At 44.8% G+C, this 26,610-nt stretch overlaps 1 long non-coding RNA gene across 1 annotated transcript in view; it reads right to left on the bottom strand.

The window, feature by feature from the left end:
- LOC138294068 (uncharacterized) overlaps window positions 1-26,132 on the bottom strand; it is a 32,939-nt gene extending 6,807 nt beyond the window's left edge. The window contains exons 1-2 of the long non-coding RNA XR_011203165.1: window positions 26,080-26,132; window positions 22,323-22,410 (exon numbers count right to left, since the gene is read on the bottom strand). This is a non-coding gene — a long non-coding RNA (uncharacterized lncRNA). The remainder of the gene's footprint in view (window positions 1-22,322; window positions 22,411-26,079) is intronic.
- Between the last annotated feature and the right edge of the window lie 478 nt (window positions 26,133-26,610).

Here is a 26,610-nt window from a genome sequence, read left to right as displayed (position 1 = left end):
AGAACCTTAAAGTCGGTCAAATAAGGTATTAAAATAAAACATGATCTATAGTGCCACCTGTGTGATTCCCTGTAAAGGTGGGTACTAAAGCAATTACTGGATTTAGAGCGTCACTTCAGAAAACTAGGTCATACTTCATTAATATTTAATTGAAGGCTTCCCTGTATACAGAATGGGAGAAATTGGTTACATTTGCATGTTGCTCGCTGCACAAGCCATATGCCTGTGACTCTCACAACTTGCAAATATTCCTACTAAAATCCCCTATCCAGACAATGTGTAAAGTACATTTTGACTTCTTGGAAACGTCCAGGAGGAAATCACCTTTTTCGTCAATGGAATCCGGGTTTGATTGAATAAATATATTATAGTTAAAATGTATTAATAATATGTCAAAATCAACAGGGAGTGATAAGAAGGAGACCATAAAATAGGAGGAGGACCAACATTTTCGTGCTTTATAATCAGTCGCTTTCACAGAGAAAAAAACTGGCGAGGCCACCACAAGCTCTACCCGACTTAGATGGAATTGCAGGTTCCAAGGAGGCGTAGAACCCTTCTAGGTGAAAATCAGATACGGACCAGGTTTCTTGGCAACATAAAATTTCATTCTGGCTGACAAATCCTAACCCATCTTGGTTTGAGCATTTGTTGTGTGCCTCAGCAATGTTCCAAGAGACAATACTAAAACAGCTTTCCAGGGGCTTTTGGAAGCGGGTACTCCAGGAGCTTACTTCGGGCTGGGGGTAATCGTGAGCATAAAGCTCAGGGGTAGGATCACAATCAGAATAATGTCTGGGGGATTGAGACCTGCAAGGCCCCCTCATAGGGATGCCATTACCTCGTCTGTGACAGGCATCTTAAGATGGCATCAGTCAATATCTTTTAAGGATGTTAAAGGATCAAAGGCATTCCTAGTAGCGATATTAAACCTTGGACTTATTGTGGTGGAGCAAGAAGTAGGATCACCCCTGCTGGCCTGGGGGAGGATAGATGGTGTACAAAAATAACCCAAGGGTTCAACCTGGCTACAGCCCGGTGGCTGAAAAAAAAAATTGGAAAAAAAGCAAAAGTGACTTTACCACCCTTGGAGACCTAAAATTTAGTATTACACAATCTCCCTTTGTTTACTTGGAACTAAGACCTAACCTAGGGGATCTTCTGACCATCAGTATTTCTGCAGGTATATCGTGGCACCAGCCATCCTTATTTTGGATCCAAAAGATCACTTTATTCTTTAAGCTGTAAAAGTCCTTGTCACCTGAACCAGAAATGGTCAGTACAGTTTTCATGACCAGGGAGTAAGGGGTGCAATCCGGGGCAAGTTATGGATAAGAACAAGAAGTAACACCCAGCTTTAAAGGATCACTCTTCGGTGCTTTGGGCCACGCCTCAAGTAATTGACCTTTGGTTGCTGCTTCCATACCCTATGATGTGCCCTTGAGGTGTGAGTTGGGGCATTCAGGGTAGATTGTTTCTCTAGGTTTGGGCTTGGTTGCTTCAGAATATTGCCAGGGTCAACCCCCTGGCTACCCTGCTACTCTCTGCCACATATCCTGTTGCCTTTGCACGCTAAGCAGGGGGAGCTGAGGGTGCAGAGGAAGGGGTCCCTGTCCCTAACGGTTGATAGGCACAAGCATATAGAGCCCCCATCTGTTGGAGTGGGGTGGGGGAGTGAGGCCAGTGTGGAGAGTTTTGCTTCGATTTCTCCGAGTCGAATGCACATAGGGTCATGTTTACTAGTTAATAAATCTATCAAAAATAATTGTAGGTTTCCCTAACAGGTAGTTTTGGCACTTTGAGTCAATTTCATATGCTGGCTGGTCAGTTCCTGGGGCCTGTGTCGAGGTAGAAGTAGTGGTGGTGGTCCTTTGGGCTACATGACTTGCGTCCAGTAATACTGGATGGTTCCCTTGGGGACATAGCATCTGAAAACTCCACAGGAGCTGCCTCTTTTGGTGTGCTAGGCAAATATGAGATCACAGGGACCACAGGGGTTGTGCCATTGTCAGTTGGATCGAGAGTAGACGTTGTTGTTGGAGGTGATGGAAGGCTGTGGTGAGTGTTGGGGAAGGAGAAAGTGACAAGCGGCGTTCCACCAACTAAAAATAACCCCAACAGCCTATTTCAAGAACCTGTCTATGGTAGTTCCTGTGCCTACTGTGGTGGCCATAGTGTTCTTGCTTTTCCCCATGTTAATTGGAGCAAGTTAGAACTTAACAAGACAAACTCCTCTCCTTTTCCGCAGGTGTGTTCATAAAAAATGGCAAGTTTGAGCAGAACAGCGACTCCAAGCAACTCCAATCAGTCTTAAGTTCACCTATTGCTGTTAGCCAGAAGCTGGGTAAGTTCCGAAATATTATATTCCTATTTGGCAGAAACGCTAGGGGCCAGATTTAAGAAAACTGGTGCTGCACCCAGTGCTGCACCACTTTTCTTGCACCCCTTAGCGCCCCCCTAACGCCACCATGTGTGAGTCATATCTAAGACACATGAACTCCTGGCCGCCGATCACGGTCATGCTGCACGCTCCAACTCACTTGGCTCCCTGGGTGGGTTAGGTGCAGTGACAGCGGTACAAAGCGAGCCATGGTGTTGGGGCGGTGAAAAAAATGGCCAGCTCGTTGAACATTGCAATCCAGCAGCGCCAAGGAAGGTGTCCCCCTGCAGCAAACCCCGTCCCCCCCATGAGAGCCATGCAGCAGCGCAAGGACTTCACCCTCGCTATGGCTTCACGACTTCGTGGCTTCCCAAATAGGCATACCTGCCAAGATCCCGGCAAGAGGCGAGATGCCCTTCATGAGAGAGGAACAGCATGCTAACGTGACAATCTGTTGGTGTTCAAACGCAGCAGGCCTGTGGGCGGGCACAAGCACGGTAGCCTACGGGAGGAGCTGACTTAAGGAAAAGGAAGGATGACTCAAATGAAAAGGCGCAGGGACATGTGAGTCATCTGAGCTTAATTTTTAGGGACTGTGCTGTACAGTTTTGCTATGAAAATGTATCCCCCAATTATTTTTGGTAATCTTCATTACTCTTACTCCTACTTGTACCAGTCGTTACTTGTGAGGTTGTGCTCAGCTCTAGAGACATGTAATACACAGGAAGTATGGGGACGAGTAGGACCAAGAGTAATGAAGAGTAAGTAATCAGGACATTACCTCTACATCCCTTGCCTGAAGCCAGTCATTATTTATCATGAATGCCAAAGTAAGCAATCAAATGGCCTTTAGCACCAAGTAAAAGAATGAAAACGCTTAGCTAACACTCCATTTGCTACCCCCTAGTGATTTATTGTAATCAATACGATGATTTATGTAAATACAGAATTAGGAACTCCTACACCAAAGATTCTTATCCTTAGTGTTCCACCCATGAAGTACGTAATGGTAGACAAATGTATTCACATCAGAGAAGACCATGTTGCCGCGCTACAAAACTGATAGGAAGACTGTGAACTGCTGCTCAGGATGCCCAAGCTCTTTTTGATGCCCCTTGCATTCCATCCAAAAGATGAGTCCCTGATATCGAGTAAGCAACGGATAGTGTTAACCTTAACCACCTTCTTATCAGAAAAGAAGACACTTTATGACCCTGGTAGTTTAACCAAAGTAATAAACACATGATCAGAATTCGGAAACACTTAGGGGGTCATTCTAAGTCTGGCGGGTGGCGGAGGCCGCCCGCCAGACTTCCCCCCTCCAAAATACCGCTCCGCGGTCGCAAGACCGCTGAGGGTATTTTGGCTTTTGCACTGGGCTGGCGGGCGACCGCCAAAAGGCCGCCCGCCAGCCCAGTGCAAAAACCCTTCCCACGAGGACGCCGGCTCAGAATTGAGCCGGCGGAGTGGGAAGGTGCGACGGGTGCAGTTGCACCCGTCGCGAATTTCACTGTCTGCAATGCAGACAGTGAAATTCAAAGTGGGGCCCGCTTATGGGGGCCCCTGCAGTGCCCATGCCATTGGCATGGGCACTGCAGGGGCCCCCAGGGGCCCCGCGACACCCCATACCGCCATCCTGTTCCTGGCGGGCGAACCGCCAGGAACAGGATGGCGGTATGGGGTGTCTGAATCCCCATGGAGGATTCAGAAGGGCAGCGGAAAACCGGCGGGAGACCGCCGGTTTTCCTCTTCTGACCGCGGCTGAACCGCGCGGTCAGAATGCCCTGCGGGGCACCGCCAGCCTGTTGCCGGTGCTCCCGCCGACCCTGGCCCCGGCGGTCTAGTACCGCCGGGGTCAGAATCACCCCCTTAATTCCCTGCAGATACATTGATAATGTTATTTCTGCATCCAGTAAATACCAATTTATTTTCTACTTCAAAGGTTGGAGTAGAGAAAATTAATGATTCACCTAATTTCCCCTTCCCCCACCTCCATGGTTCTCCCACGAGTCCCTGAAAGCTTTTACCTCTGCCCATGGGCTCTTAAATTTGAAAGAGCTATATTCTTATGGAATCCACCCCACAAAAAATCCATGATTGAAACCAATTGACTTTTCAAATAATAAACGGAATTATTTTTCCACCATACCTGAAACCAAACCTAATGACTTGCATACAAGTTCAGAGTTGAGAGTTTAAGTGAATTTTGAATTGTCTCTTTTCTGTGAAAAGGCAGACCCTTATTCTTTAAGCCTCTCCTTCCCAAACAACAATGGGCAGTGCTTTTCCCGACCTAGAGGGGAGGAATTGATGGGAACCTTGCAAGGTTTGTCAGTTGATAATCTCTCTAGGAGGAGAACCCATGATCTCCTTGTCCTGAATGCAACTGCCATCACCATTTTCCTGTTGGACCCCTTTAGGTGATCAAAAACTTTTGGAATTACTGGAAAAGGCTGGAACGCATATTGCAGTTCCTGTGGCCACTACATTGTCAATATCTATCCCCTATACTATCATCACCTGAAATTTCAAACAGCATCTGGGGACCTGTAAGTTGTCTGAAGAAGCTAAAAAATCCTGAAAAGGAATCTTGAAAAACAACAGCTTTTAAGGAAGGAGTTTAGGAGAGCAGGAATATTCTGGTCAGGAAGCCTGCCTGAATTCCTCTTTTTCTTTTGCTCTTAGAGGTGACACCCAGGGATAGCAAATAATTCTCCACTCCAACTGAGCTGCTAATTGTTTTGAGGGCTATACTTTTGTACTTATTGCCTTTCGATGGTTGTGATCATGCTATCTGATCTTATTAGAACACATTGGTCTGGATATGAGAGAAAAAAATAAATTTAGAGCTCTGAACATTGCCAATAGTTCTCTCCAGGTAGAAGATTTCTTGCTGCCTATTATACTCCATCGGGCTTCTGTAGATAATTTTTTCACAACAGGCCCCCAGAACAATGCTCTTGCGTTTATTGTTATGATCCTCAGAAAAGTGGACTGAAGTGAAATTCCTTTCTTCAAAGTCACCTTACTTCTCTCGGGGGGATTTCCATTTATAGTCATAAGCACTGAATAGTCCCGCCCACATGCGGGGACCCCAAATCACTTTTACACAATATATCTTCTTAAGTGCAGTTGTTCGCCTTTCTTCCGGAAGGTCGGCAGAGTCACTTAGGAGAGAGAAAAATATTATGCAGCCTATAGGAACAAACTACAGTGACCCAGTTCTTCATCTCGTACTTAAAAAGGGGCCATGAGATTATATATCTATACAATTTCATTATGTTTTTGTAAAACAGCATGAATGTCTTTCACAAACCTTTTTTTGGTACAGTAGAGAGATGAGGTAGCGTCAGGCAGTGTAGCCCCATAGGCTGTTATTATAGGAGTTAAAGTAGAGGTTGTGCCTTTACCAATCCAGAGTCCTCCAGTATCCCATCATGCTGATCAGATGGCAGTTGCTTCAGTTCTTTTTTTCTGGCTCCTGCTGACATGACCCTGGAGTATTGAGTTTGGCCAGATTTTGGCTTTATTCTTCAAAATTTTGGTGAGAACTGTTTGCTAAACGTCTTTGGTCTTTTCAAGGCTTCTTTTATTTTTTTCTTACAGAAATTAGAGGTCTTTTTACAAAAAATATCTTCTACCCAGGCTCTCTCATCTGCCTCTGGAGAGCGTCCCAGTAAGAAAACATTGGCATCGGTCCTGATCGACATCGAGGAGAGGTGTACAGGCTCTACCTGTTGCCCGTCTACCCATGGTTAACTGTTGAGGAAACACCACTGGTCATTGATCAAATCATGGGGTGCCGACGTCAAGAACATCACTGTCAACTCGCAGACCTCTATCGATGTAGAGGAATTCACCTCCACAATGCTCACTGTTGAGGTCCGGATTGCCATCAAGGCTCCACAGAAGATTGACACCGAGGTTCATAACAACGCCGCCGTCTATCACTGTCAACAAGCAGGTTGACGTCAAAGCATAGAGACCGCTCGACATGGTGGCCCTTCTCAACCTCCTTAAGGCTACAAGAGGCGAGAAGAAAGAGGAGGACCATCTGTACCTCATCAGATTAAGTGTATTCAAGAACATATTCCCTTTCAAGAGCTGCACCTGGCTCTCCTCAACCACCTCCTCAGCTTCCACCTCAACCCCTGCCTCCATCACCACCCCCTCCTCCTCCTCCTCCAGCACCACTTGCTCTACCAAGGTCCACAACTTGCTCTAGATCGCGCCATCACAGCTGCAGGCGTTCATCAACCAGGAGCTCACGTTATTGCCACCATCCAAGAAGATCTAGTTCCAAACGCACCATAGATACATCATTCTCTGCTATAGGACAGTACTCTCCAACACTGGCAGACTCCCCATCTCCACGCATATCACCGGTGAATGATATCACCACATTTCAGAAAGCCTTGGTGAGAGGAGCTGCAAAACATCGGCTTCAACAACATTGACTTCAGTAATCTTTGAGACCATAAAATTTAGGTCAGCATCAAGATATTTGTTACCATTAGTGCCAGGCCAATTAAAACTATGGACTTATTTTTAATGCCAGCCTCTGTTAAGCCAGCTCCATCCAAGCTGCAGAAAAAATACCACCCTCTGGAGCAGGATCCTGCCTTTTACGTACCGACCCAACACCAGTAGTGGTGGCAAAGAAACATCATGGCACTAGTCCCACTTCAACGGTTCCTCCTGATGAAGAAAGTCAGAGGTTAGACTAAGGTTTGCAGTATAGAGGCAACCACAATGAAAGGTTTGAGCGCTACCATCCTTTTAGGCAGGTATGACAGGGCTCTATGGGACTCTATGCAATCATTTGTTGGTCATCTTTCAGAAGACAAACGAGAAGACTTTCTAGAAGTTCTCAATGAGGGATTACTTGTTTCCAACTAAAAGATGTGTGCTGCTGCAGACCCCTTGCTATGTGCAGCACCTGAGGACTGCCACAGAATCACTCTCAGAGGCATTCTTGGCTTCTCCTTTCCTCACTCAAGCCAGAATCCCAACAGAGGAATTTAAATCCCCATTCCTCTGGTATCACTTTATTCAGAAGCCATACCAACAATGAAATGGCAAGAATGAGGGCAGAAATGGAGACACTGAAAGCAGTTGGCTTGGAAAGAACTACAGAACAGCGAAAATCTTTCCGACCTTATCAACAACTTTACTGTCCTCAGAGGGTTCAAACCAAACCCCTCAGTATGGGCACCAACAAAAGTGGTGGAGAACAACAGCAACAGTGCCCTTACCACTCATACCAAAGAAAGCAGACAAGGGGTAGATACACCCAGCAAACTGCTCAAGGAGTCAAGCAATCATCTGTGTCAAATACCTGAGTTATTACTTCTCACTTTTCTGTTACCCACTCCGGTGGGGAGGAGCATATCCTCTTATTTGACAGAGTGGGAAAAAATAACAAAACACAACTGTGTTCTGAATATTGTACAAAATGGTTATTGTCTCCGGTTCCCAGTCCTCCACCGTCCATCCCTCTGAAACCGTCCAGTTTTCAACTCCAGCTGTTGCGGTCAGAAGTCAGCATCCTCTTTCAAAAACAATTGGTGGAACCTGTTCCTCACCATCAACGAGGGACAGGTACTTTCTGGTGGAAAAGAAAGACAAGAACTAATTCAGACCCATACTCGACCGAAAAAAACAGCCAACAAGTGGATTCAGCTAGAAAAGTTCTGGATGCTGTCATTACACCAAATTTATCCCCAATCACACCAGTGGGATTGTCTCTGTTCCATTGACTTTCAAGACGCATACTTCTGTATTCCAATTGCCACAAAACATCAGAAGGTCTTGAGGTTCCCAGTGGGACAAGACCAAGTATTTCCATTTTGTCCCAAGTCAGCACCCAGGACATTCTCAAAGTGCATGGCAGTTGTGGCTGCCCATCTCAGGAAGCACAAAATATTTGCCTGTCCTTACCTAGACGATTGGCTAATCTAGGCATCAACGTCTCAGGAAGCTCAGCTTCACTACAACTGGATTTGCAGTGTCCTCCAAAGATTAGGTCTTCAGGTCAACCTCTCCAAGTCAACATCTGTCCCGTTTCAAACCTTACATTACCTGGGAGATTCCACTGATACAATACAGGCAAGGGTGCGTCCTTTGGAGGAGAGACAGTTATCGATCCTTCAGAAATGTCACTCTTGTGACAGCTTACCGTCCAACAGTGAGAACAATATCCTCTCTCCTTTACTCTATGGCATCCAGCATCTTCCTCACTCCAATTGCATGTCTCCACATGCAACCTGGGTGGACAGGATAGTGCTATTTTGTCATGCAAAGCTCTCCCTGAAATGGTGGTGCTTCTCAAAGAACCTGCTTCGAGGGATGCCTTTTCACAAGGAGGTTCCTTCTCAATCAATAGTAACAGACACCCCACTACTAAGATTGGGCTCACATGGATCATCTCCAGATCCAGGGCTAATGGTCAGAGAGAGAGAGACAACATACCATATCAACCTCCTTGAGCTACACACAGTCCATCTACCGCTAAGAGTGTTTCACCTGTCGTTCAGATCCAGCTCCCTGCTTGTTCAGACAGACAACACAACAACCATCTACTACCTCAACAAGCAGGGAGGGACGAGGTCCAGGCCTCTAGCACGCAAGGCCCAGGCAAGGAAATGGCTCTCAGCCAAGGATCTGACGATCACCGCAACTCAACTTCCCGTTGTATAAAATGCACAGGCAAAGTCTCAGCAGGATTCTGCAAGAAAACCATGAGTGGGTCTTGCACGTCGACATAATTCACAACATCTTTCAACTGTCAGGCACATCTGCCATCAACCTGTTTGCCACCGCAAAAAAAAAATGCAGAAGCTTCGCCTCAAGGTACTACCAACCAGGAATGCTGGGGAATGCCCTATGGATATACTGGTCCAGCAAATTTCTTTATGCTTTTCCACCAATTCCCCTGATTCTAACAGTCCTCATTAAGTTTTCCCACTTGAGAGCCAAGTTGATCCTGATAGCTCCGGAGTGGCCAAGTCAATGGTGGTTCATGGACCTCCTTCACCAGTCCATCTGTCCACATCGAAGGCCAGATGGTTCACCCCAATCTCTCCTGTTTGAATTTGCCAGCATGGCTTCTGAGCTAGTACAGTAGAGACATTTGAATCTTCCATTGGACTGCATGGAGATCCTCAAAGAGACTGAGCGGCCTTCAACCCGTTCCGCATATGCCTTCAAGAGGAAGAGATTGTGCATTTGGTGTTCCTATAAGAACGTGGACCCTACTTCTTGCCAGTAAGATGTCATTCTTCCATATTTACTCCATCTGGCAAAACCTGACTTGCAATTCTCTTCTGTAAAGGTTCACCTGGCAGCCCGTACTACCTACAGAAAATGTCCTTCACAAACCTCTTTTTTCAAAATTCCTGCTGTCAAAGATTTTCTAGAAGGTTAGAAAAGGCCTTCCCTCCCATTAGGCATCCTTCACCTCACTGGGAGCTTAATATTATACTCTCTCATCTTATGCAGGAAGCCTTTGCGGCCTATTCACAAAGCCTCCCTGCAACACCTCTCTTGGAAGATAGCTTTCCTTGTATCAATAACATCAGCTTGCAGGGTTAACAAGATCCAAGCACTTTGTTCTCACAAACCATGCACAGTATTCCATTCTAGCAAAGTGCTTATGAGAAAACACCCACAATTCTTCCCTAAGGTTATTTCAGATTTTCATGTTAATCAGACCATATCACTATCAACATTCTTTCAGAATCCCTTTGCTCCAGCTGAATTATCTCTTCATTCCTTGGATGTGAGGGCAGTTTTGAAATTCTACCTTGATAGGACACGAGGCATCTAAGGATCAAACCAACTGTTTATCAACTGTGGTCTGGTCCGTACAGGGTTGGCCATTTCTAAACAATCCATCTCCCGATGGATAGTTTCTTGCATCCTGTTGTGATATCAAAAAGCTAATAAGACACTGTCAGCTAAGAATAAAGCATACTCCATGAGAGTTAAAGCGGCTACAGCTGCTTTATTGAGAAATATCCCTATCCCCGATATTTGCAAAGCAGCCACTTGGAGACCTGTCCATACATTTACTAAACATTACTGCCTGGATTCTGATGCCAGAGCAGACTCTAAAGTAGGGCAAGCCTCCCTTAGACGTCTATTTGCTTAAACTCATCAAAGTTACCTTCTATGTCCTCTCCATCGCCTGAAGTAGTGATGATCTTGCTACTCTATTCAGTGCATATGACTATAAATGGAAATCCCCTACGAGAGAAGGAATAGTTTCTTACCTGTAACTCCAATTCTCTCGTAGGGGAATTTCCATAATAGTCATAAGCAACCCTCCCTCCTCCCCTGTAGAGTGGACAGCAGTAACCACTAGACCGATGTATCACACACATGTTGCCTCAAAAAAAACTGAAGTAACTGCCACCTGCTCAGCATGATCAGATACTGGTGGTCTCTGGATTCTTTGGATTCTTAAAGGTGCAGCTTCTATTTTAACTAATATAATGACAGCCTAAGGGGCTACACAGCCCTGTGTTACTTCATTTGTGAAATACTTTTATGCTGTTTTACAAAAACATCATGGAATTGAATACATATATAATCTCCTGGTTCCTTTTTGAAGTACAAGATGAAGAATTGGGCCATTGTAGCCTGTTCCGATAGGTGCATAATATTTTTCTCTCTCTTAAGTGACTCTGCAGGCATTCCAGAAGAAAGGCAAACATCTGCATTAAAGAAGATGTATTGTGAAAAAGTGCACTGGGGTCTGGGACGATTCAGTGCTTATGACTCTAATGGAAATTCCCCTACAAGAGAACTGGAGTTACAGGTAAGAAATTATTCCTTATCCACCAACACCTAGAGTCCCAGATCTCTTTTGTCAGTAGAATCATCCTCTTGAAATCCTGACATGTTGGCTTCCAATAAGCATAAAGGTGATTTAGCAGTGGGTATGGGTGAAGGTTTGCCCCAGTGAAAGTAAAAATGCATGCCACAATGTGACCATACATCTTTAACCAGAATATTGTTGTGGCTTCTTTATTCCTCAGAAACTCTGTCTCCAAGGTCTATAGTCTTCAAGCTCTTTCTTGTGGAAAAAACTGCTTTTGAAGTTCTGTTTGGAAAACAGAATCCAATGAACGTTCTGTCCTGTGAAGGCACCATCTGACATGATTTCATCATTTGCACTCCTGTCATTATATTCTGTATTGATGGAGCATGCAGAAGCTAATAATCTAGATAAGGGTACAGCACCAATCTTTCAAGACGGAGGAATGCCACTAGGAGAGCCACCACGTTTGTAAACACACCGGTTGCTGTCTTTAGCTTAAATGGCAAGGCCTGAAATAGATATGCTTGTTCTGAACACAGAACCACAAAAACAAAGTTGCTTCACTATTGAAATATGATTGTAAGTATCCTGCAGATCTACTGTTATCCTATACTCCTGTTGTTGAACCAATGGAATTATTCACTAAATTGTTTCGATCTTCAGTAATGGCCCTGAACCCCTCCATCTTGCTCATTCTTAGATGGCCTCTGACAGAATTTGTCTCTTAGGGCATTTTGGCCATGATGTTCCTCTGACCCCTGAATCTGCATGGAGATCTTTGAATTTAAATGCATATTGTTTCTTCACAGTAATTTTAAACAGCCACATATCTGAGGTAAACTTCTACCAGGCTTCAAACAATTGGTGATTTCAACCTGCTACTGGAAATTCACCCTTTTCTCTGCATACTCAATACTTCTGTCTTCTTTGGGAGCCTTGATTCTGCGTTTTGAAAGTCTGTATCTGATCTTCTCATATATTTTTGCCGATGTAGAAGAAGATTGCTGTCTTCTCGATGGGTACTAAAAAGATTTCTGTCCAAATGAAGAGGAAGGTGCCAGCAGAAGGATGACAAGTGTTTTCTCCTTGAAAATCTTCTATAGCTTCCCTTTTAATTTTGTACTAAACAGTACTAAATATGTCTGCCAGCCAAGAATGGCATCAGTAAAGCTGGTGCCTTCTGTGCCATGTTTCTGTGCCATAATTTATTTCCTTCCTTCCCCCGAATGCAACTACTATACGTCTCGCCCCTCACGGCACAAACACGGAAGGCTTATCATGGGCATCTTTCTTCAGATGTTTTGAATTTATCCAGTATGTGACAGTCAGTCTTTTATAGAATATTTCTGACACAACTTATTTTTTTACTATATTTGAATTCATCCACAATAATATATGCCTTGAAAAGGTTAGATGATAAAACACGTGTCATCTGTTTTCTTGGATGTAGAGTGACTTGGAAAGAATAAACTTATAACATTCACAAGACGTGCTCAAGACTCTCATTAACATACCTTATTGTGTATATGGACTTGTACTTGGACGGATAACTCCCTTATCTTCAGAAGACTACTGAAGAGTTGGATCTTTCCTACATAACCACCATACTCAAATAGCAATGCACAGCATATCCCTGTGTATGTAAGAATTTATAATTTGATTATATATAAGCATTTATAATTTGATTATATGTATATATCTAGATATGCGTATTTCTTTGTACACATATGGATAACTATGTTTTTTAAAATATATACATACCCTTTAGGCCTGCTTAACAAATGTATATATGACTTAAATATATACATATATATTATTCTATGCTTAACATGTTCATAGGCCATTGCATAGTTTCTATATAAGTTGTTTGATTAGATGCTCATGTCTCTGTTTTATCTATCACAATAGGTAAATAATATCATAACTATTTATCTACAAGCACTTCACTATTGAATTATTGAGGAAAAGATCAAATAAAAAAAATAAAAAAAATTGAGTTATAAAAAATACACAAATAAATTACCTTCAAATACTGCAACACTTGAAGGTCTGTGTTAATACAATACAGCTTTAAATCTCAATATATTATCTTACTTAAGCAGATATATTCCCTTTCCATTCAATCATGTATCTATATATTTATTTACTCCTACTGTACAAGAGATTAAACCAATTCACTCTCTCCAATGCACTAATCTGTCCCACCCTATAACTCTCTTAATCTATCCTCTTTCTCCACTCTCTGATTCATCCCAAACTCATTCTACTGCTGTGATCTCCAAAATAACCCTTTGTAGTCGTTTCCCTCCTTTATCTCTCCTGGATCACCCCAGCTTCAGTTTACTGCTATGATCTCCCAAACAATACAACTAAATTCTTCCATTATGTATCTCTCCTTGGACTCATCCTAAACCTCATTTTAATACTATGATCTCGCTTATCCCTTACTACAGATTCTTTCCTCCTCCATCTCTCATTTTACTCATCCCAAACCTCATCTTACTATTATGATCTCCCAATTAACCCCTTCGCTGCCAGGGCTTTTCCCCCTCCTGTGCCAGGCCTTTTTTTGCCTATTTGGGGCAGTTCGCGCTTAGGCCCTCATAACTTTTCGTCCACATAAGCTAACCAAGGCAAATTTGCGTCCTTTTTTTTCCAACATCCTAGGGATTCTAGAGGTAGCCAGACTTTGTGGGTTCCCCTGAAGGAGGCCAAGAAATTGGCCAAAATACAGGGAACATTTCGTTGTTTTCAAAAAAATTGGAAAAAGTGGCTGCAGAAGAAGGCTTGTGGTTTTTCCCCTGAAGATGGCATCAACAAAGGGTTTGCGGTGCTAAACTCAGCAGCTTCCCAGCTTTCAGGAACAGGCAGACTTGAATCAGAAAACCAAATTTTTCAACACAATTTTGGCATTTTACTGGGACATACCCCATTTTTGCAATTTTTTGTGCTTTCAGCCTCCTTCCAGTCAGTGACAGGAATGGGCATGAAACCAATGCTGGATCCCAGAAACCTAAACATTTCTGAAAAGTAGACAAAATTCTGAATTCAGCAAGGGGTCATTTGTGTAGATCCTACAAGGGTTTCCTACAGAAAATAACAACTGAAAAAGAAAAATATTGAAATTGAGGTGAAAAAAACATAAATGTTTCTCTACGTTTTACTCTGTAACTTTTCCCTGCAATGTCAGATTATCGAAATCAATATACCGTTACGTCTGCTGGACTCCTCTGGTTGCGGCGATATATAGGGCTTGTAGGTTCATCGAGAACCCAAGGAACCCAGAGCCAATAAATGAGCTGCACCCTGCAGTGCGTTTTCATTCTATACCGGGTATACAGCAATTCATTTGCTGAAATATAAAGAGTAAAAAATTGCTATCAAGAAAACCTTTGTATTTCCAAAAAGGGCACAAGATAAGGTGTTGAGGAGCAGTGGTTATTTGCACATCTCTGAATTCCGGGGTGACCATACTAGCATGTGAATTACAGGGCATTTCTCAAATAGATGTCTTTTTTACACACTCTCCGATATTTGGAAGGAAAAAATGTAAAGAAAGACAAGGGGTAATAACACTTGTTTTGCTAATCTATGTTCCCCCAAGTCTCGCAATAAAAATGATACCTCACTTGTGTGGGTAGGCCTAGCGCCCGCGACAGGAAACGCCCCAAAGCGCAACGTGGACACATCCAAATTTTTTTTAAGAAAACAGAAGTGTTTTTTGCGAAGTGCCTACCTGTAGATTTTGGCCTCTAGCTCAGCCGGCACTTTGGGAAACCTACCAAACCTGTGCATTTCTGAAAACTAGAGACCTAGGGGAATCCAAGGAGGGGTGACTTGCGGGGCTCGGACCAGGTTCTGTTACCCAGAATCCTTTGCAAACCTCAAACTTTGGCTAAAAAAACACATGTTCCTCACATTTCTTTGGCAGAAAGTTCTGGAATCTGAGAGGAGCCACAAATTTCCTTCCACCCAGCGTTCCCCCAAGTCTCCCAATAAAAATGATACCTCACTTGTGTGGGTAGGCCTAGCGCCCGTGACAGGAAACGCCCCAAAGCGCAACGTGGACACATCCACATTTTTGGAAGAAAACAGGTGTTTTTTGCAAAGTGCCTACCTGTAGATTTTGGCCTCTAGCTCAGCCGGCACCTAGGGAAACCTACCAAACCTGTGCATTTCTGAAAACTAGAGACCTAGGGAAATCCAAGATGGGGTGACTTGCGGGGCTCGGACCAGGTTCTGTTACCCAGAATCCTTTGCAAACCTCACAATTTGGCTAAAAAAACACATGTTCCTCACATTTCTGTGGCAGAAAGTTCTGGAATCTGAGAGGAGCCACAAATTTCCTTCCACCCAGCGTTCCCCCAATTCTCCCGATAAAAATGATACCTCACTTGTGTGGGTAGGCCTAGCGCCCGCGACAGGAAATGCCCCAAAGCGCAACGTGGACACATCCAAATATTTGGAAGAAAACAGAGGTGTTTTTTGCGAAGTGCCTACCTGTAGATTTTGGCCTCTAGCTCAGCCGGCACCTAGGGAAACCTACCAAACCTGTGCATTTCTGAAAAGTAGAGACCTAGGGGAATCTAAGGAGGGGTGACTTGCGGGGCTCGGACCAGGTTCTGTTACCCAGAATCCTTTGCAAACCTCAAAATTTGGCTAAAGAAACACATGTTCCTCACATTTCTGTGGCAGAAAGTTCTGGAATCTGAGAGGAGCCACAAATTTCCTTCCACCCAGCGTTCCCCCAAGTCTCCCGATAAAAATGATACCTCACTTGTGTGGGTAGGACTAGCGCCCACGAAAGGAAAGGGCCCAAAACACAACGTGGACACATCACATTTTTTTATAAAAAGCAGTGCCTACCTGTGGATTTTGGCCTGTAGCTCAGCTGGCACCTGGGGAAACCTAGCAAACCAGCGCATTTTTGAAAACTAGAAACCCAGGGGAATCCAAGATGGGGTGACTTGCGGGGCTCTGACCAGGTTATGTTACCCAGAATCCTTTGCAAACATCAAAATTTGGCCAAAAAAACACTTTTTCCTCTTATTTCGGTGACAGAAAGTTCTGGAATCTTAGAGGAGCCACAAATTTCCTTCCACCCAGCGTTCCCCTAAGTCTCTCGATAAAAATGGTACCTCACTTCTGTGGGTAGGCCTAGCGCCCACGAAAGGAAATGGCCCAAAACACAACGTGGACACAACATATTTTTTCACAGAAAACAGAGGTGTTTTTTGCAAGGTGCCTACCTGTGGAGTTTGGCCTGTAGCTCAGCCTGTCCCAGGGTTGGGGGGGGGCAGAAATGCCCTAAAATAAATTGCCTACGGGGTCGCTTCCCCTGCGTGACATTGGCGCCAAAAAACAAATCCCCGGTGCCTACCGGTTTCTGCCCCTTTGGGGGCAGATTGACCTAAAATCGGCCAATCTGCCCCCAATGGCCTGAAATAAACACCCACCCCCCTCCCCGGGAGCGACCCTTGCCTATGGGGTCGCTCCCCCTGCGTGACATTGGCGCCAAAAAACAAATCCCCGGTGCCTAGTGGTTTCTGCCCCCTTGGGGGCAGATTGACCTAAACTCGGCCAATCTGCCCCCAGGGGTGCAGAAATGGTCTAAATACAATTTGCTCCCCTGGGGAGCGACCCTTGCCTGATGGGTCGCTCCCCATCTCTAAAAAAACAAACAAAAAAAAAAAAAAAAACACAAAAAAAAATTTGCCCTGGTGCCTAGAGGTTTCTGCCCCCCCTGGGGGCAGATAGGCCTAATAATAGGCCGATCTGCCCCCAGGGGGGGCAGAAATGGCCTAAAATAAATTCCCCCCCCCCCAGGGACCGACCCTTGCCTAAGGGGTCGCTCCCCTTGCGTGAAATTCACGCAAAGAAAAAACTCCCTGGTGTCTAGTGGTTTCTGCCCCCCTTGGGGGTAGATTGGCCTCATCAAAATAGGCTAATCTGCCCCCAAGGGGGGCAGAATTGGCCTAAATATAATTTTCCCCGAAGGGGAGCGACCCTTGCCTAAGGGGTCGCTCCCCACCTAAAAAAATAAAATGAAACATAAAAAAAAAAAAATGTAAAAATGTTCCCTGGTGCCTAGAGGTTTCTGCCCCCCCTGGGGGCAGATCGGCCTAATAATAGGCCGATCTGCCCCCAGACGGGGCAGAAAGGCCTTCCCGAAAAAATGCCCCCCATGGGAGCGACCCTTGCCCAAGGGGTCGCTCCCTTATGTGAATTTCAGTAAAAAAAAAAAATCCCTGGTGTCTAGTGGGGTTTCAAAAGCCGGATTGCAAGCAATCCGGCTTTTGAAACCCTCGGAGAGACTTCAAAGGGAAGGAAATACTTTTCCTTCCCTTTGAAGCCCCTCCGGGCCTCCCCCAGTGATTGAAAGAGAAATCCTTTTGCATTTCTCTTTCAATCGCGCTGGAAGCAGAGCTTCCAGCGCGATGGGGGAGGCCCCTGTGACAAATCAGCGCGCGCTCGCACGCTGACGTCACGGGGGGGTGGAAGGGGAAGGTGTTCCCCTTCCATCCCCGCCTTGGGGGGGAGGGGGTGCACAGGGGGGGCGCGCTAGCGCTCCCCCAAGTTCCCCTGTGCCTTGGACGAGATGATCTCGTCCAAGGCACAGGGGAACTGTAGCCTTTCGTCCAAGGCATAGAAGCGGTTAACACTACCTAGATTCTTGTCTCATCTAGCCCTCCACTATTCTGTTCAATCCAACTAACAGACTCACATATAAACCGCTCACGTTAACTCATATTTCCCTATACTAATCCACCACTTATCTTTTGGGTTCCGGTGTAGTGCAGAAAAGAGCTTTAGTGCTTTGCCATGGGAGGTAAGTGCTATATAAAAAAAATTATTGGGGAAATACTTTGGCCATTTTCTGCTCTGCCTTGAGGCACGTCAGCTGTATTTTTAGGCCGATCTGCCCCCAGGCAGGGCAGAAAACCACTAGACACCATGGATTAATTTATGCTCTGCCTTGAGTCAAGTCAGCTGTATTCTTAGGCTGATCTGCCCCCAAGCAGGGCAGAAAACCACTAGACACCAGGGATTACTTTGTTGCCATGACGGGGAGTGGCCCCTTGAGAAAGGGTTGCTCCCCACTATTGGGGAAATATTGGGTAAATATTTTGGCTGTTTTCTGCCCCCAGGGGCAGATCAGTCCTATTTCTGTCCCCCCACTTCTGTGCACATGGGCCTTATTTGCAGGTCGATTTGTCCCCTGGGAGGGGTGGAGGGGGTAATGTTGTGGATCAGAATACCACTACTTACCAGGTATTCATTTATTTAATTATCAAGGAGCAGCCCCTTGGGCAAGAGTCACTGCCCAAATATTTATAACTACAGGCTTTGGCTGTTCAGCAAACCCCAAATATGGAGCAGCCTGCTTTGCAAATCACCCCCACCCCCACCCGCCCCCAGTGTCAGGACAGTCTAACACTTTTTAGGGCGATCTGCCCCTAAAGGGGGGCAAAAACCACTAAACACCAGAGAATACATTTGTGTGTGAAGTGGAGAGTGGGTGGCGGTCTGCGTATACTAGCATTTGGCCTGTTGTGTGTGTACTGGCATTTGGCTGGCAGTGTGAGTATACTGTAGTTTGGCTGATGGTGTGTTTGAACTGGGGATTTTGCTGGCAGTGTGTGTGGTCTGGCTATATGTGTGACTGGTGTTTGGATCGTGGTGTGTGTGAACTGGTGATTGACTGGGGTAAGGGTCACTCCCCTAAAGAGTGTAAATATTTTGCCTTTGCTTTGTGCCCCCCCTTGGGGCAGATCAGACAGTTGTGATGCTGATCTGTTTTATAATATTAACTGTTTTATTTCTTGTCATCATTTGCATTTATGATCTTTATTTCTCCTTTTTTATTTGTGTCATTTTCTTTTGTTTTCCTTTCTAATGGGATACCATTGATGCTTGCTGTGTATGTGCAGAGTAGGTGCAGGTGATCCTCAGTCTAGCTGTCTGTGGCAAGTGAGAGGTATTTTCTGGAGTATAAAGTTCATTGTGCAGTTTGTTTGATAGTTTTTTCTAGATCACTATATGTCAAGAGCTATATTTACTGTTAGATACAACCACAGTTTGTTGAATTTGAATTTGGCACAGTGTTACTTTTTGTTGTTGTGTTTCATTAGTAAGCATTATGGCTGTCTGTGGTTTGACCGCCCAGCAGGTTGTTGCTTTGCTTTTTGAATCTGCCTCTGAATGTGGCTCTAAGACTAACTCAACGTCTGAGGCAGAGGTTCAAGTTGAAGATTCTGTCAGTGTATTTTCTGTCTGAGAGGAATCATCTGATGATAAATCCAGTATTAGTGCTGATGAATTGCCACTTTTAGAAGAGGACACTGATAGGCCAGTAGTGCAGTAGGAGCAAGCTGGATTGCAGACAGGGGCTGGAAGGCTTCCCATGGGAAGTGCTGAACCCTGGGTTGACCCAAATATGGTGCAGCCTGTTTTGCTAGCCTTCAGTGGTGTTGCAGGGTGTAAGGTCAATATAGAGAACATTTTGCCTATCAATGTTTTTCAACTGTTTATTGATGACATGTTTTTGGATGATATTGTGGAGCAGACTAATTTGTATGCAGAACAGTTTTTGAGGGACAACGGTGATACACTTAAGACCTACTCTATAGCTACCAGCTGGACTCTCACAAATCTCCATGAGATTAAGCATTTCTGGAGTTTAACTTTGCTGATGAGGTTGGTAAGGAATCCATTCCTGTCTTTATATTGGTCTCATAGACCGTTGATGACAACTGCTATATTTCCATTGACCATGATTTGAGACTGTCATTTGTTTCTGCAACAGATGATGCATCTTGTGTATAATGCTACAGCGTCGCCACAAGATGATCCTGATTGTGACTGTCTCTTTAAGATTCGGCCTGTTCTTGACTATTTAGTGGATAATTTCAGAGATCTATGTTCCAGGGAAAGATATATCTGTGGATGAGTGTCTCGTCCTGTCCGAAGGCCTTTGGTTTTCAGACAATACATTACCAGCAAGAGAGCACATTATAGTATTAAGATTTATAAATTGTGGGAAAGTGCCACTGGATAGGTGTATCATTTTAGCTTGTACACTGGTAGGGATTCTTCAATTGAACCACTGGTTGCCCTTCTACTTTTGGAGTCATTGAAAAACGTTTGTGAGAACTTGCCAGAGGACTTTTTTATTAAAAGTCACCCTTTATAAGTGGACAAATCAACATAGGTGTGCAGTTATTTAAGAAATTGTTTAAGGTGGACACTGTGGCATGTGGCACGAGCTGCTCTGACTGAAAAGATCACCCAAAAAAGTTTGTCTGTAATCAACTTCAAAGAGGACAGAGCAGTGCCTTGCATAGTAGTGAACTTCTTGCTTTGTAATTTCCCGATAGAAGAACTGTCCACCTGCTCACAACTATTCATGATTAAAGCACTTCGCCTGTGCTGTTTGGGGTCAGGTAGCAGAAGTGCCCATACCTGTGTGCATTTTAGACTAACAACCACATGGGAGTGGTGTTCGTGGCATGGAGAGTGGCACTCCATCATGCTAAGTGGGACCTCAAGCCGATGCTTCTGACCCATCTGTGGCATGGGACATGGTTGTGGGATGTGGCAGCACTAGAGGGATTTACGAAATGGAACAGTATTGGTATCACACACGCAGGAAATATGTGGACAGGATTACATATATACTCCTTTCCGGAGCTGCACGACACATATATACCATCTTAGTCGCAATTCTATAAATACATGTAACTAACACACACCCTGTATACACACATACCACAGGATACTGACCTCCCAGAATTCAGTCCCCTAGAGGCTATACTTCTCATGGGTGCATTGGGGAAGGGAGGCATCTCCTAAATATTGTGCTCTAATTAATAATGCCCCTGACACACTGAACCACCTCAGGACCTGATGGGAGGCCTGGATGGACGTCTTAGAGGATGATGACTGGCGAGATGTGCTGATCAAATCATAACGATTTCCTCCAGGCTACGCCTAGTTTAGACCTACTACCTTTATTGTGCCTTCCGTACTCCGGTTTGTTTGTATTGGCCAGGCCTTATCCCGAGTCCCACGTGCTCCAGATGTTCTCACTCTCCTGCCAACTTTTAACGCATGGTCTGGTCCTGTCCGATGATACAGACTTACCAGATTGCCATCGTGGGGGAATTATCTGCTGCAATGGGCTGGGAAGTGCCCCTTTCGCTATTGGTGTTACTGTTGGGAGTCCAGAGGGGGTGGGGGAAAACGGGCCGATCGGGCACTCCTAGGCACAGCTGTTATGGTGGCCAAGCGTGACTCCCTCATACTTTGCAGCAGTGGCAGTGTGGAGTAGACTGGCATGCACAACAGGAAAACACTGTGTTTGAGGCCCAGGAGTGTCCCCCAAAACATGAGAATTTGGGCGACATGGTAGGGACATATGGAATAGACTTTACCTACATGGGGGGGTTCTTCCCTGTTTTACTGTTCTTACGAGGTGATATTCTTGCTCATGGTGCTTGTCTTGCTGTAAAGTATGTTGCAACTTGGTCATCTCCAAGCTATCATACGTATGTGATGGTAACAAGTGAGTATTTGCTTATAAAAATTCAATAAAATCGTTTATCACAAAAAATAACAAGTACCTGGGAGGTGTAAAAGTTAGAGCCTTACAGTGCTGCTCAAAAGTCATACATCTGGTACAAGAAGTTGGCTGTTCATTTGTTTCATTTGGCCTCCTGCAATGCATATGTTGTTTTTAAAGATTATGCTCCAGAGTCCAAGATGACATTTGTACTGTTTGGCAGTCTGTAATAGGCAGCCTTGGTGCAGCTGAGCAGGCAAGTGTTCCTAGAGTCGGAGTGGTGGAGGATGTGACAAGACTGAAAGAACCACTTTCCTAAATACAATCCTCCAACACCCAAAAAACGACTTTCACTTGTCAGAAATGTGGTGTCTGTGTCCGAAGAGAAGTACAAAAGTAAAATCATGTGTACTGCCCTGGATGTCCTTCTAAAGCTGGCCGATCTGTGCCTGCATGTTTTAAATTGTACTATACGCAACTCAAGTACTGGGAGCAACCATAATGTTAAAAGGAAACAAACAGTGGTCTGTATTGTTATACATTTTCTGTTTAGATACCTGATTGGAAGTAGTTTGATATGGTTAGTTACACCTGTTGTGTATGCAGTCAGTTGATGTTTCATCTTCATCCAACAGGTGGTTCTTTCTGTTTGAAAAAAACATTACTGTTTTTAGTTGAATGTTTTATTTTTTGCTCTCTGTGCTTTGTGTGTGTCTAATCTGTTCATTGTGGGAGTGTTTTAGAAATGAAAGTGGTGTGGAGCTTCATGGTGATGCCTGAGTGAGGTTTGTCTGTTATTGTGTGTAGCTGGCGGTATATGTGGACTGGCATTTGGCTGCCAGTGTGTGTGTGTTGTGACTAGCATCAAGTCACCACAAACACTCACACACACTGCCACCGAAACACCAGTCCACACATTCCACCACATTCCAGGAGATGTGGTTGTATCTGAACTGGCATTTGGCTGCTGGTGTTGGTGTGTGACTGATAGAGCATAATAACTGCCATTTGGCTGGCAGTGTGTGTAATGACTTACTGCTGGTCACTACACACAAATTGCCAGCTAAACTCCAGTCCACACACTCCATCAGCTGCTGGGCAGTGTGATTACTGTGTCAGTCCTGTAGGCATATGAACGTGATGGGTCCTTGAATGGGACTGTTTGTTGAAGTTAGTGCTGTAATGTGCCTGGCCAGCGGTTGGCGGTTTGTATGGTTTTGTGTGTGTGGTGCATGAAAGGTGTGTGAATGGCCTGTGAAGCGGTTGGCACCTTGTTGTGGCTTTACACTCACAAGTTGTGAGTCATTGGTTCAGTAGTCTGAACTTTCAATTATCTAATTTTTGTGAAATCTTTTGTTAACAACATTTATTTTTTGAACTTTTCATTCACCCACATATCAAATCCAATTAGTAGGTGAAAGTACTTAAGGGGCAGATGGTTGTGCAGTAATTAATTATTCTTTTTTGTCTCCAACTCTAGATATTTTCATAAACTAGACACCAGGGGAAACTCAATGGTGGCTTGCATGGATCCCTCACAGTACTGGAATCTGCTGGGAACCACAAATTTCCTGCCATCCAGAGTTCCCACATATCTCCTGATAAAAATGGTTCCTAGCACCTATAAAAGGGAGCGTCCAAGACTCAACATGGTGACAACAATGAAAGGGGTAACTGCAGTTCTTGGGCCTGGGTTCAACAGCCATGCAGGAAAACCTACCAAACCAAGGCTTTTCTGAAAACTAGACCCCCATGGGAGTACAGGGTGGTGTGCCTCTCATGGACCCCACAAAGTTGTCTTACCCACAATGCCCTGCAAACCTCAAATTGTGATTAAACTTGCAAATTTTCCTTGCATTTCTATGACATATTTTTTCAGAATCATGAAGGAATCCACAAAATTCCTACCACCCAGCATTTCTCAATTTATTCCAATAAAAATGCTTGTGTGGGATGGCCTAGTACCCGTGAAAGAAATGGATCAAACTAACATCAATGTGAGTCCTCGCAAAGGGACACTCATTGACCATAGTTTGATCTGTTCCTCCTGCGGACCAGCCACACAAGTGGGGCAGCGTTTATATTGGGATGAGTAGGAGAATGCTGGATGGAAGGAGGTTTGTGAATTCCTGCTGATTCTAGAAGGTTACATCACAGAAATACAAGGACGGTTTGCAGTGTATTGTGGGTAACAAGATGTTGTGGGACCCATGCCCGACATACCACACTGGACTCCCGTGGGAGTCTAATTTTCAGAAATGTCTGGGTTTGGTATATTTCTCTAGATGGCAATCGATGCCCCGCCAAACAATCGCTGCTACCCTATTGCCAAATCAGATCATTTTTGTGGCAAGAAATATTAATGTCTCCACATTATATTTTGCGACCTCCTTACCTGTTGCAGGCTGTAGGCCTACCTCCACAAGCAAGGTAATATTTTTAACATGAGATTTGGAGGAATGGTAGGTGGTAGGAAATTAGTTGCGCCCTACAGAATTCAGAGCTTTCCATCACAGACATGTGAGGAAAATGTGTTTTGTGTCAAAGTTTGAGGTTTGCAATGGCTTCTGAGTTAGACAACCTGGTGAAATCCTTTGCAAGTAACCCCACCCTGGCTTCCCTAATGAGTATAGTTTTCAAAAATGTGCAGGTCTGCTAGATTTCCCTTAGTGCCAGTTGAGATAGGACCCAAACTCCACAGCTAGGCACATTGCGAAAAAAGGATCACTTTTCAATTGAAAAATGTGATGTGTCCATGCTGCGTTTTGGCACTTTTCTTTTTGCGGCCATTAGCCCTACCCACTCAAGTGAGGTACCATTTTTAGGGTCGAGCCTGCGGTGCATGCGCTTGCGCATGCGTTTCGCAGGGAGACTCTTTTGTATTTATAAAAGGGCTCGGAGCCCTGTCAACTTCACATCAGTTTTTTTTATTGGTTGGTGGGCTTCCCTAATAAAATCTGCTTGCTTTCATTAGTCGAAGGCACGCATGTGGCATGCCTTTTCCGGTGGCTAGCCCTCCTCCAGCGCAGCGACCAAGTACTGAAAACATGCGAGGCTCACTGTTTTCCATCGGGCTCGTGGACTTTTTTTTCTCTAATTTACGAGCCCGATCTAGCTTGGCAGAAGTCGAGCACTTTATGTACTTGATTTCACTTTTTCGGGTTATGTACATAAATGCACTTTTGCCCAATAGGTGAAAAGTCGGGTTAGGAGTTTACAACGCGATCAGCTCTAACATGAGCAAACGCGAGACCCGATGCATTGTAAATGCTTGTTATAAGGAGACTTGGGGGAATGGTAGGTGGTAGGAAATGAGTTGCTTCCTCTAGATTCCAGAACTTTCCATCACAGAAATGTGATGAAAATGTGTTTTTAGTCAGCGTTTGAGGTTTGCAAGGCGTTCTGGGTAGGAAAACCTGGTGGGAGCCACACAAGTCACCCCACCCTCGATTTTCCTAGGGGTCTAGTGTTAAAAAAATGTGCAGGTTTGCTAGGTTTCCCTGGGTGCTGGCTGACATAGGGCCTAAAATCCATAGATGGGCACATTGCAAAAAAAGGGCCAATTTTCAGTTGAAAAATGAAAATGTGATGTGTCCATTTTGCGTTTTGGGGCCCTTTTTGTTGCGGGTACTAGCCCTACACCCACACAGTTATGGTACCATTTTTATCGGGAGACCAGCAACCAGAATGGTCTAACAGATGTAATGGTATCAGTGGCTGCCAGTGAAGTTTTAGGGCGGTGGGGGTTGGCGAGGGGGCACGTGAGCAATATTAAACTGAAAGGTGAAAATCAGCTTTTGATAAGTGCCCCCTGCTATTAAGCAACGACGCCAGCATCTTTTGATCTGTTTGACCTAGAAACACAGTTTTGTTAGAATCTGTAAATTATGCAGCAGATGGTAGATTATGTGGCAAATGCAGTAAATCAATATTTATGCGAAAAGACACTACAGCCACAAAATTCCAGTGGCCCTACATACGCATCTTCCCGCCTCTCCCAAAAAAAGGCACAGAAAAAAGGTAGGGCTCCTGTCTGTCTCAGACAATACATTCCCATCCACACGAGCCTGCAGGGTTTGTGAAGTCCCCCAACCTGCAAACAAAGGGTCGAAGAGGAAGTCATGCCCTGCCTCTCCAATACCAAAGGCCATTGGGAAAAAGCAACTCATTCCATTGCTCTGTAGCCCCCAGCAATGTTACTTAAATAATCAACAAGCCAGGTCACAGGTCCTTTACAATCACTGGGAAGAGAAAGAGATCTCTTAGCCTATAATGCAGAAACGGAGGTAAGGGCAGAAGAGTCGGGTATCTCACCTTGTACCAAGAAGGGCAGCAGGTGTAATGTGTTTGTTCCCCTTCCAAATCGAGACTGCTATATATTCACAAGAACGAGGAAGGAGGCTGTGGTTCGAACCTGGTTTAACCAGTCGAACTGCCCCATGTAAAGAGGAACCATTGCCTTTCCCACACACAACCTCCATGAAACCTCTGTTCACAGAACAATGTTGCCGGGTGGAGGCACAGTGAATAGGAATTTATCACTAGAGGCTGTTTGTGCACTCAAACACAGCACAGTTCACTACAGCTGAGGTACACAGAGAGGTTGTGATGTGCACCATATCAAGGTGTCGCTAGGGTTAAAACTCTGTGCTGGGTGCAGCAGGTTATGTGCACTGGAGAAAAGCCAGAGTGCTGCTCTCACTCCACCACCTCTATAGGAAAGCAGCGACCATCCATGGGGTGTCCGGTCATAAATGCACCAAGGACCTTCACGACCAGCCCCCTGAAGTCTGGAAAGAGTGGAAGAGTTAGACATGTCCGAGTCACTCAAGCCACACCACTGAC

The sequence above is a fragment of the Pleurodeles waltl genome, chromosome 4_2 (assembly GCF_031143425.1).
Source record: "Pleurodeles waltl isolate 20211129_DDA chromosome 4_2, aPleWal1.hap1.20221129, whole genome shotgun sequence".
NCBI classification, from domain to species: domain Eukaryota; kingdom Metazoa; phylum Chordata; class Amphibia; order Caudata; family Salamandridae; genus Pleurodeles; species Pleurodeles waltl.
The sequence above is the reverse complement of the archived record's forward strand: the minus strand, read 5'-3'. Positions and strand labels throughout refer to the sequence as shown.